Genomic DNA, 12195 nt, shown 5'->3' on the forward strand with positions numbered 1-12195 from the left:
GTGACTACTGGAAAAACCATAGCCTTGACTAGGCAGACCTTTGTTGACAAAGTAATGTCTCTGCTTTTTAATATGCTCTCTAGGTTGGTCATAACTTTCCTTCCAATCAGTAAGAATCTTTCAATTTCTTGGGTACAGTCACCATCTGCAGTGATTTTGGAGCCCAGAAAAATAGTCAGCCACTGTTTCCCATCTATTCCCCATGAAATGATGGGATAAGATGCTATGATCTTAGTTTTCTGAATGTTGAGCTTTAAGCCAAATTTTTCACTCTCCTCTTTCACTTTCATCAAGAGGATCTTTAGTTCTTCTTCACTTTCTGCCATAAGGGTGGTGTCATCTGCATACCTGAGGTTATTGATATTTCTCCTGGAAATCTTGATTCCAGCTTGTGCTTCCTCCAGCCCAGCGTTTCTCATGATGCACTCTGCATATAAGTTAAATAAGCAGGGTGACAATATACAGGCTTGACGTACTCCTTTTCCTATTTGGAGCCAGTCTGTTGTTCCATGTCCAGTTCCAACTGTTGCTTTCTGACCTGCATATAGGTTTCTCAAGAGGTGGGTCAGGTGGTCTGGTATGCCCATCTCTTTCAGAATTTTCCACAGTTTATTGTGATCCACACAGTAAAAGTCTTTGGCATAGTCAATAAAGCAAAAATGGATGTTTTTCTGGAAGTCTCTTGCTTTTTCGATGATCCAGCGGATGTTGGCAATTTGATCTCTGGCTCCTCTGCCTTTTCTAAAACCAGCTTGAATGGAAGTTCATGGTTCACGTATTGCTGAAGTCTGGCTTGGAGAATTTTGAGCATTACTTTACTAGCATGTGAGATGAGTGCAATTGTGCGGTAGTTTGTTCATTCTTTGGCATTGCGTACTTTAGTTAGGTAACACTATAGTTAACTTCAATGATAGCTCCTTTTCTAGATGGGTCCTCCATCTAAACTCTTTTTAAATTTATTTTTTAATATTTATTTTTACTTTTTATTTATTTATGCATTTGACTGTGCCTACTCTTATTGCAGCACATGGGATCTTCAGTCTTCACTGCAGCATGTAGGCTCTTTAGTTATGGCATGCAAACTCTTCGTTGCAGCATGTGAGATCTAGTTCCCTGACAAGGGATTGAACCTGGGCCCCCTGCATTGGGATCACAGAGTTTTAGCCCCTGGGCCACCAGGGAAGTCCCTTATTTAAATCCTCTGCCACTGTCCTCACCACGCTAACAGTGGTGAGTACCCCCGCCTGTCAGGGGGAGACCAGGGTTTGACTCCCTGGCCCTTAAAGGGCTTCCCTGGTGGCTCAGCAGTAAAGAATCTTGCCTGCTGATGCAGGAGACACAAGAGATGCAGTTTCAATCCCTGGGTCAGGAAGATCTCCTGGAGCAGGAAATGGCAACCCACTCCAGTATTCTTGCCTGAAAAATCCCTCAGACAGAGGGGTCCAGGGAATCGCAAAGCGTTGGACATGACGAGAATGTACCTTTACCTTTAGGCAACTAAGGAAGAAATAAAAATAAAGATTTCCTGAATCTTCTGTCCCTTAAAAACGATCCTCAGGCTAAGGAGATACACACATATTTTGAAATGTAGCAAATTTCATCCCCCTACAGGGTTAAGTAAAATTACACATGCTATACATTTTATATAATATGTATAACCGTATATGTGTCGCCTACCTACCATAGCACCAGGCACACAAAAGATGCCCAGTAAACATGAATGCTACAGCCCCTAGACTAAAGAAGGGAAGCAGAAGAAAGCCGTGAAGGGACAGAGGAGAATGCAAGTGTATGATGAGCTGTGAGGTGTTGCAGGGGGCCCACTTCCTACAGCCACCAGCAGTGTGCCCACTGGCAGGTCACAGAGGTGCCCCTTCAGAGGATGGCCCAAAGCCTCATGCTGTTCCAGAGGCAGCTGCCTTCAGTGACTGGAGGAGAAGGCCTCCAAAGGCTCAGCTCAGGTCATTCATAGAGTGCCATCCCAGCTTCAGAATGCCAGGTGGGAGCCACTGGGATTTCCGGTACCAATGCATCACAGATCAAATGCTCCCACTGCCCAGCCCAGCTTCCCTCCTCTCTTTACAGATGCAATTCCTGACAACATTCCCAAATAAACCTCTTGCAGGCAAATTTTCAAGTCAGAGTCTATCTCCCTAGAACAAAAGAAAACAAGAGAGAGAGGCAGGGTATGAGTTAGTTCAATGTAGAGAAGCGGGGATTTTCTGAGGTTATGAATGATTAATACTGTAATTATGCAAGATCATTTGCACAGTTTCTGTCTTCAACTACATGTGAGATTGGTCTTCCCCAGTGGTTCAGTGGTAAGGAATCCACCTGCAATGCAGGAGCCACAGGAGACACTGGTTTGATCTCTGGGTCAGGAAGATCCCCTAGAAGAGAGCGTAGCAACCCACTCCAGTATTCTTGCCTGGGCAATCCCACGGACAGAGGAGCCTGGCAGGCTACAGGCCATGGGGTTGAAAAGAGTCAAACACGACTGAGAGGCCAACAAAGAAGTGAATAATTTACCTTCCCAGATTCTATCCATTATACAATATACCTATTCTGACTTTACAATATACCTATTCGGACTCACAATACACATACATATTTCAGTAGCCATATCTAGCCTCTCTAGGCCTTTATCATCATGCCTCCTAACCAGTTCCTAGACATAATGTAAAAACTATGTTGAATGGTTAGAACATCTAGGCCGCACTCTCCTGTCTGGGGAAGATGAGGGCTCTCCACTTCCTCTTTGTTCAGCCCTGACATTCAGGACAAAGCAGCCCATCATAGCCAAGAGATATGGGCCTGCAGAGAAACAGAAATTATTCCTGCCCAGAAAAATAGGCTGGATCCCTTGAATTAAATATGTAGAATCCCATACTGAGACTTAAGGCTTACCAGGGGATTCAGTGGTAAAGAATCTTCCTGCAATGCAGGAGACCAGGGTTCAATCCCTGGGTTGGGAAGATCACCTGGGGAGGAAATGGCAACCCACTCCAGTATTCTTGCCTGTGAAATCCTATGGACAGAGGAGCCCTGTGGGCTACAGTCCATCAGGTCACAAAGAGTCAGACATGACTGAGAACATACACACACATTGAGATTTAAACCTATAAACTCTAATTTCCAGCAAGGGGCACACTCCCTCAATCACTATCACTGTTTGAATAGAGAAATGTTTGCCACATTTTATTTTAGACTTTGAAATACAATAATTAATATTTAATACTTATGAAGGGTGAATTTAACTCAGATGAGCATTATATCTACGACAGTGGGCAGGAATCCCTTAGAAGAAATGGAGTAGCCATCATGGTCAACAAAAGAGTCTGAAATACAGTACTTCGAGGCAATCTCAAAAATGATAGAATGATTTCTGTTCATTTCCAAGGCAAACCATTCAATATCACGGTAATCCAAGCCTATGCCCCAACCAGTAATGCTGAAGAAGCTGAACGGTTCTATGAAGACCTACAAGACCTTTTAGAACTAACACCCAAAAAAGACGTCCTTTTCATTATAGGGGACTGGAACGCAAAAGTAGGAAGTCAAGAAACACCTGGAGTAACAGGAAAATTTGACCTTGGAGCACGGAATGAAGCAGGGCAAAGGCTAATAGAGTTTTGCCAAGAGAACGCACTGGTCATAGCAAACACCCTCTTCCAACAACACAAGAGAAGATTCTACACATGGACATCACCAGATGGTCAACACCAAAATCAGACTGATTATATTCTTTGCAGCCAAATGGAGAAGCTCTATACAGTTAGCAAAAACAAGACCAGGAGCTGACTGTGCCTCAGATCAAGAACTCCTTATTGCCAAATTCAGAATTAAATTGAAGAAACTAGGGAAAACCACTAGACCATTCAGGTATGACCTAAATCAAATCCCTTATGACTATACAGTGGAAGTGAGAAATAGATTTAAGGGATAGATCTGATAGACAGAGTGCCTGGCGAACTATGGACGGAGGTTCATGACACTGTACAGGAGACAGGGATCAAGACCATCCCCATGGGGAAAAAAAAATGCAAAAAGGCAAAATGGCTGTCTGAGGAGGCCTTACAAATAGCTGTGAAAAGAAGAGAAGCAAAAAGCAAAGGAGAAAAGGAAAGATATTCCCAAGTAAATGCAGAGTTCCAAAGAATAGCAAGGAGAGATAAGAAAGCCTTCCTCAGTGATCAATGCAAAGAAATAGAGGAAAACAACAGAATGGGAAAGACTAGAGATCTCTTCAAGAAAATTAGAGATACCAAGGGAACATTTCAGGAAAACATGGGTTTGATAAAGGACAGAAATTGTATGGACCTAACAGAAGCAGAAGATATTAAGGAGAGGTGACAAGAATACACAGAAGAACCGTACAAAAAAGATCTTCATGACCCAGATAATCATGATGGTGTGATCACTCACCTAGAGCCAGACATCCTGAAATGTGAAGTCAAGTGGGAATTAGAAAGCATCACTATGAAAAAAGCTAGTGGACGTGATGGAATTCCAGCTGAAGTATTTCAAATACTGAAAGATAATGCTGTGAAAGTGCTACACTCAACATGCCAGCAAATTTGGAAAACTCAGCAGTGGCCACAGGACTGGAAAAGGTCAGTTTTCATTCCAATCCCAAAGAAAGGCAAGGCCAAAGAATGCTCAAACTACCACACAATTGCACTCATCTCACACACTGGTAAAGTAATGCTCAAAATTCTCCAAGCCAGGCTTCAGCAATAGGTGAGCTGTGAACTTCCAGATGTTCAAGCTGGTTTTAGAAAACACAGAGGAATCAGAGATCAAATTGCCAACATCTGCTGGATGATCAAAAAAGCAAGAGGGGTCCAGAAAAATATCCATTTCTGCGTTATTGACTATGCCAAAGCCTTTGACTGTGTGGATCACAATAAACTGTGGAAAATTCTGAAAGAGATGGGAATACCAGACCACCTGACCCACCTCTTGAGAAACCTGTGTGCAGGTCAGGAAGCAACAGTTGGAACTGGACATGGAACAACAGACTGGAAAGGAAATGGAGTACATCAAGCCTGTATATTGTCACTCTGTTTATTTAACTTATATGCAGAGTGCATCATGAGAAATGTTGGGTTGGAGGAAGCACAAGCTGGAATCAAGATTCCCGGGAGAAATATCAATAACCTCACATATGTAGATGACACCACCCTTATGGCAGAAAGTGAAGAGGAACTAAAAAGCCTCTTGATGAAAGTGAAAGAGGAGAGTGAAAAAGTTGGCTTAAAGCTCAACATTCAGAAAACTAAGATCATGGCATCTGGTCCCATCACTTCATGGCAAACAGATGGAGAAACAGTGGAAACAGTGACTGACTTTATTTTGGGGGGCTCCAAAATCACTGTAGATGGTGATTGCAGCCATGAAATTAAGAGACGCTTACTCCTTGGAAGGAGAGTTATGACCAACCTAGATAGCATATTGAATAGCAGAGACATTACTTTGCCAACAAAGGTCCATTTAGTCAAGGCTATGGTTTTTCCAGTGGTCATGTATGGATGTGATAGTTGGACTGTGAAGAAAGGTGAGTGCCAAAAAATTGATGCTTTTGAACTGTGGTGTTGGAGAAGATTCTTGAGAGTCCCTTGGACTGCAAGGAGATCCAAACAGTCCATCCTGAAGGAGATCAGTCCTGGGTGTTCATTGGAAGGACTGATGCTGAAGCTGAAACTCCAGTACTTTGGCCACCTCATGTGAAAGGTTGACTCATTGGAAAAGACCCTGATGCTGGGAGGGATTGGGGGCAGGAGGAGAAGGGCCCGACAGAGGATGAGATGGCTGGATGGCATCACCAACTCGATGGACATGAGTTTGAGTAAACTCTGGGAGTTGGTGATGGACAGGGAGGCCTGGCGTGCTGCAGTCCATGGGGTCGCAAAGAGTCAGACACGACTAAGCGACTGAACTGCACTGAACTGAATTTCCCAAAATTTCAGATCCTTTTGTAAGTAGAAAAAGAAAATGGAGAAGGTTAAACATTTCATCAGTCAGGATATTTGATTTTTGTTAAAAACACAACTAAAAAACCTCTCAAGACAAAGCAAAGGCAGGAAGCCAACTTGAAATGACAGCAATGAGTTCTCTCTGTGCCAAGATTAAAGGCCAGGTTCCTGAAACCAGATAGTCTGCCCAATTCACCAGGCTTGATCTTTTTAAATAATTTTAATCTGGTAGGATGTTGTTTCTCTTTCTAGGCCTTTTACTAAGTATTGACTAGATTTTTCCCAGATCAAGTGAAGCCATTTGTTTGAATTAGTCATCCTTATTTACTAAAAACCAATTGATATATTTCATCAAGTTTGATATCGTAAGTCAAATTATGAACAAGTGAAACTAACTTAATTGAAGAAAATGAGATCTTGCATTCCTTGATGATTTGATGAAATTGAGTTTTTCATGTTCTCACTTTCTCTCCCAAGCCAAAGCATTGCATTGAGGTCATTTGTCCAAGCCACTTTAAAATCAATTGTTAGTCACTTCACGTATGCAGTAAACTTAGCCTCTCTATGTGTCACATAAGGAAGTCAGGAATATCTTTAGCACCAGTTTCCCAGAGTTGGAAGAAGCCCAGTGTTCCTCTCTAGTAGGGCACTGTAGTAAAAAGCTAGATGCATCCTCTATACCCTTGCAGGGTTGGCAGGCTTCCACAGATGCAGTCTTGGCAGCACAGAAGTAGTGATGGATTCACCATCCTATGCAGACCAGAAATTCAGTAAGGACCACAACCTCCCTAGGAACCCTTCTACTTTACAGCCCCAAATTAATAGCAGGCTTTCTCCTTGTGGTTCAAAGTTACAGGAGCAGTACCAGAGCAGTTTAGTGATAGGGTGGTGGCACTGTCCCTTAATTTTGTCTTACAAGATGGGAACCTTGATTTTTCCCAATTAAAATATCTTCCAAGGAGATGGTGATCTGGCTGAGATATTAGTCACTCTCCACTAAGCAGAAAGGCTATTTTAGAGGTGCTGAATTTCTGGTTGCAGTCTCTTTTCTATCTGCTGTTCAGTTCAGTTCAGTCACTCAGTCATGTCCGACTGTTTGCAACCCCATGGACTGCAGCACATCAGGCCTCCCTGTCCATCACCAACTCCCGGAGTTTACTCAGACTCATGTCCATTGAGCTGGTGATGCCATCCAACCATTTCATCCTCTGTCATCCCTTTCTCCGCCCACCTTCAATCTTTCCCAGCATCAGGGTCTTTTCAAAAGAGTCAGTTCTTCGCATCAGGTGGCCAACGTATTGGAGTTCAGCTTCAACATCAGTCCTTCCATTAAATATTCAGTTCAGTTCAGTTCAGTTCAGTCACTCAGTCGTGTCCGACTCTTTGCGACCCCATGGACTGAAGCATGCCAGGCCTCCCTGTCCATCACCAACTCCCAGAGTTTACTCAAACTCATGTCCATCGAGTCGGTGATGCCATCCAGCCATCTCATCCTCTGTCGGGCCCTTCTCCTCCTGCCCCCAATCCCTCCCAGCATCAGGGTCTTTTCCAATGAGTCAACCCTTCACATGAGGTGGCCAAAGTACTGGAGTTTCAGCTTCAGCATCAGTCCTTCCAATGAACACCCAGGACTGATCTCCTTCAGGATGGACTGTTTGGATCTCCTTGCAGTCCAAGGGACTCTCAAGAGTCTTCTCCAACACCACAGTTCAAAAGCATCAATTTTTTGGCACTCACCTTTCTTCACAGTCCAACTATCACATCCATACATGACCACTGGAAATACATAGCCTTGACTAAATGGACCTTTGTTGGCAAAATAATGTCTCTGCTTTTCAATATGCTATCTAAGTTGGTCATAACTTTCCTTCCAAGGAGTAAGTGTCTCTTAATTTCATGGCTGCAATCACCATCTGCTGTGATTTTGGAGCCCCCCAAAATAAAGTCAGTCACTGTTTCCACTGTTTCTCCATCTGTTTGCCATGAAGTGATGGGACCAGATGCCATGATCTTAGTTTTCTGAATGTTGAGCTTTAAGCCAACTTTTTCACTCTCCTCTTTCACTTTCATCAAGAGGCTTTTTAGTTCCTCTTCGCTTTCTGCCACAAGGGTGGTGTCATCTACATATGTGAGGTTATTGATATTTCTCCCGGCAATCTTGATCCCAGCTTGTGCTTCCTCCAGCCCAGCGTTTCTCATGATGCACTCTGCATATAAGTTAAATAAGCAGGGTGACAATAAACAGCCTTGACGTACTCCTTTTCCTATTTGGAACCAGTCTGTTTTTCCACATCCAGCTCTAACTGCTGCTTCCTGACCTGCATACAGGTTTCTCAAGAGGCAGTTCAGGTGGTCTGGTATTCCCATCTCTTTATCTGCCATTACTCCTCCTCAACACTCCTAAGTTTAACCCACAAAGACACTATAAGCACATCATCAGAAAGCGACATGCTTTATTTGTTCTGCCATGTTGGAAATTTCATACTGATTAAGTCACACGCTTTCAGCCTGTCACCTTGATAACCAGCACTGTTAATGCACAGCCCAGTTCACTAGACTTTGTAACCATAGTCTAACACAGCTCCATGTTCATAGTCTGGATGCTAGTAACTAGACGGAAGATAACTGTCCCATATGAGGATCAAGAATGTGGTCTCGGGCTTGTTAACATGCTGTTGTAACTACTTGAGCTGGCCAGCAAAAAATATTTCTTAACCAGTTAAAAACTTTGTAGTACCTATATATAATACTATATATATGACACAGTGATTTTTAAAAAATATATAGCCCTGATGTTTTTGTGTCTTGTCTTTACTTTCTCCACTCTGAATTTACTGCTTTAGAAAGAACCTAGTCCTGGGTCAGCAAGCATTTTCAGATATTAAGTATTTTAGCAAAAGACCATGCAGTAACCGTCTGTCATCACCACTCACCCTGTCATTGTAATATGAAAGTAGCCCTGATCAACATATAAACAAACGAATGTCTACATCTCAGAGAGTGAGTGGAAGTTGCTCAGTCGTGTCTGACTCTTTGCGACCCCATGGACTATATAGTCCATTCTCCAGGTCAGAAGACTGGAGTGGGTAGCCTTTCCCCTCTCCAGGGGATCTTCCTAACCCAGGGGTCAAACCCAGGTCTTCCGCATTACAGGCGGATTCTTTACCAGCTGAGCCACTACTTAACAAAATAGGTGACAGGCCAGATGTAGCCATAGTCTAATGATCCTGATCTAAACCAAAGGTTGATGAGGTCAGGAAACTACCTCTTCGTGTGTCCCCAGCACCCAGCACACAGTGGGTATTCAAATCTGTTAACCTATATGAATAAAAATAGATTTCAAGAACCAAGAAAGGATCCTAGATCAATTGTAATAACAAAATGAATCACACCTAGCAGTGTGGAAACAAAGTAACTTGCCAGTAGATAAACAACTGCTAAATAATTGAAACTTAATTTTATTTCACACCCAAGATTAATCTCTGTCTTTTATTCTTGGTTTATCCACTGGATTATCTTTTGGGAATTTATTCTTGGTTCAAAACACCATTAAAAGATGCATTAAACTTGGGCTGTGGCCCTACATATATTTGCTCCTTTAAAAAGTGCTCCAAGTAGAAACAGACATGTTGAAGAGCTGCTTCTTTGCTGTGTGTTCCCATTCACACATTGTTTTAATTTTTCAGCTTCATCAAGTCAGGTAGCTGCTGCTGCTGCTGCTAAGTCGCTTCAGTCATGTCTGACTCTATGTGACCCCATAAACGGCAGCCCACCAGGCTTCCCCATCCCTGGGATTCTCCAGGCAAGAACACTGGAGTGGGTTTCCATTTCCTTCTCCAAAGTCAGGTAGGCTGCCACCTAACTGATTATTGACAGTCTTCAGTGGTTTTAGCTAAAACTTTGGCAGTTGATTTTTTTAATGAAGGTAGCCAATGTTCTAATAAAATTCAACCCTCTGTCCCTAGAGAAATTATTCAGTTTTTTAGAACTTGTTTTCAGACCAACTTTTCCCAGAAAGGCTTCGTATCTTCCCTCTCTTTCAGAAATTCTCCCTTTTTACAGTCAACTGTCACAGCTGATAACTTACTGGCTATAAAAAGAGTTTTTAACTTTCAGTACAAAATAAACAAAGTGACATTACAAATAAGCCTTATGAAATGATAAGCACCCTATTTTTAAAGGCATTTACACAATATCCTTATCATAAGATGCTCAGGGGGCAAAATAAAGGAAATGAGAATTATAATCACCCAAAATAAATAATTTGCCCATCTGGTTAAAAAGAGAAATGCTGGTATTAAAGATTTATAACAGAAATTCATCATAAGAAGAGACCTGTGTAGTTTCTTTATTCAGCTTAGCTTTTTTAAAATGACTTTCTTCCTGCTCCACTGAGGTAGGATTGACAAATAAAAATTGCCTATACTTAAGGTCTACAACTTGATAATTCGATATACATATAAATTGTGAAATGACTACCACTATCAAGCTCATTGGGCTTCCTTGGTGGCTCAGTGTTAAAGAATTTGCCTGCCAGTGCAGGAGACATGGATTCAGTCCCTGGGTTGGGAAGATCCCCTGGAGAAGAGAATGGGAAACCACTCCAGGATTCTTATCTGGAGAATTCCATGGATAGGGGAGTCTGGCCAGCTACAGTCCATGGGATCACAAAGAGTCAGATACAACTCAGCAACTAAACAACAACAAAATCAAGCTCAGTAACATGTCCGTCACCTCCCATAGTAACCCTGTTTTTGTTTGTGGTGAGGCCCCTTAAAAGCTACTGTCAGCAAAAGTCATGTATACATTACATCATTATTACCCATAGCCACCATGCTGTACATTAGAGCCACAGAACTTATTCATTTTTCCCCCATGGAAAGGCATTTTATTTTAAATATAACAGTGTGTACATGTGAATCCCAAACTCCCAACTTATCCCTCTCCGCCCACTCTTCTCCAAGAGAAGGAACTTAGGTAAGTTCTGGAGAACTTACTCATTTTATAAGTGGAAATTTGTACCCTTGACCAATATATCCCTATTTCCTCTACCCCCCAAACTCCTGGCAGCCACTATTCTACTATTTCTATGAAGTCAACATTTTTAGACTCCACAAACAGAGGCTAGTATATTTCTTAACAACAACAACAAAACCTCAATATTCAGGGGCAGAAAAAATATATACCTATATACCTGATTTCCTTTTTTTTTTTTTTTTTTTTTTGGTCATACCATGTGTCATGCAAGACCTTAGTTCCCTGCCCAGGGATCGAACCCATGCCCCCTGCACTGGAAGCCCAGAGTCTTAACCACTGGACTGCCAGGGAAGTCCTCCCTTTCTTTTTCTGATCTATCTTTTCAAAAAAGTCTTACTATAATGCCTTTCTTTTCTCCAAAAACAAATTGCATCTAGAGGTTTCAGAAAGCTAGTACTGCCCTAAAAAAACAAAAAGATGTATCTACAGTATCTTACTTATCCTCTACTAGAGCCCAAATATGCCTGGTTACCAAAATCATGAAATCATCCAGTCAGTCTTTAGAGCGTGCAGATGGCTGGCCCCACTAAAGGGTCAGGCTGAAGATTCTGTTAGTTTTGATTGAGACAGTCTTCAGATCGTCCTCACAGCGTTTCAGATTTGGGAACCCTTGCACCAGAAGACTCTCTCCCAGCAGGACTGCAGTATCTGGTACACACTTTTATGATTCAAAAGGCCCCAGATTCCTTTTCTCAGCAGTGAGCAGATTTTCTTTTCGCCCTTTTGATCTTCACCAAAAATTAGGTGCCAGCAACAAAATCCTATTTACTCTTACTGTAAGCCCAGCATCTGTCTTAACAACCACAGACCCTCTTTCATTTTGTAGCAATTCCAGTCTTTGAAAACAAAGGCTGATGTTCACACACAGAAGTATACTTTTCAGAAAGCCACAAAATAAAGTGACTGTTTCTTGTTCTGATTGCAGAAAAACCATATGTCAGTTTAAATATCTTCTGCCCTGATTACACACATCAGTATGTGAAAATATTTACGGAACCTAAGTATAGAGCTCAATGCAACAATGTGAAGTCCCACCCACCACACTTGTGAAATTCAGAAACACAGCACTGATCATTAAAATGAAGAAAAACAACAACAAGAAATATTTGCTGAGTGTCTCTCTGTGCCAGGCAATGGGCAGATGAACAGAAATTTTCACTAAAAAAGACAGCATTTTAGTAAG

Source organism: Muntiacus reevesi, chromosome 4 (assembly GCF_963930625.1).
Source record: "Muntiacus reevesi chromosome 4, mMunRee1.1, whole genome shotgun sequence".
Taxonomy (NCBI): Eukaryota; Metazoa; Chordata; class Mammalia; order Artiodactyla; family Cervidae; genus Muntiacus; species Muntiacus reevesi.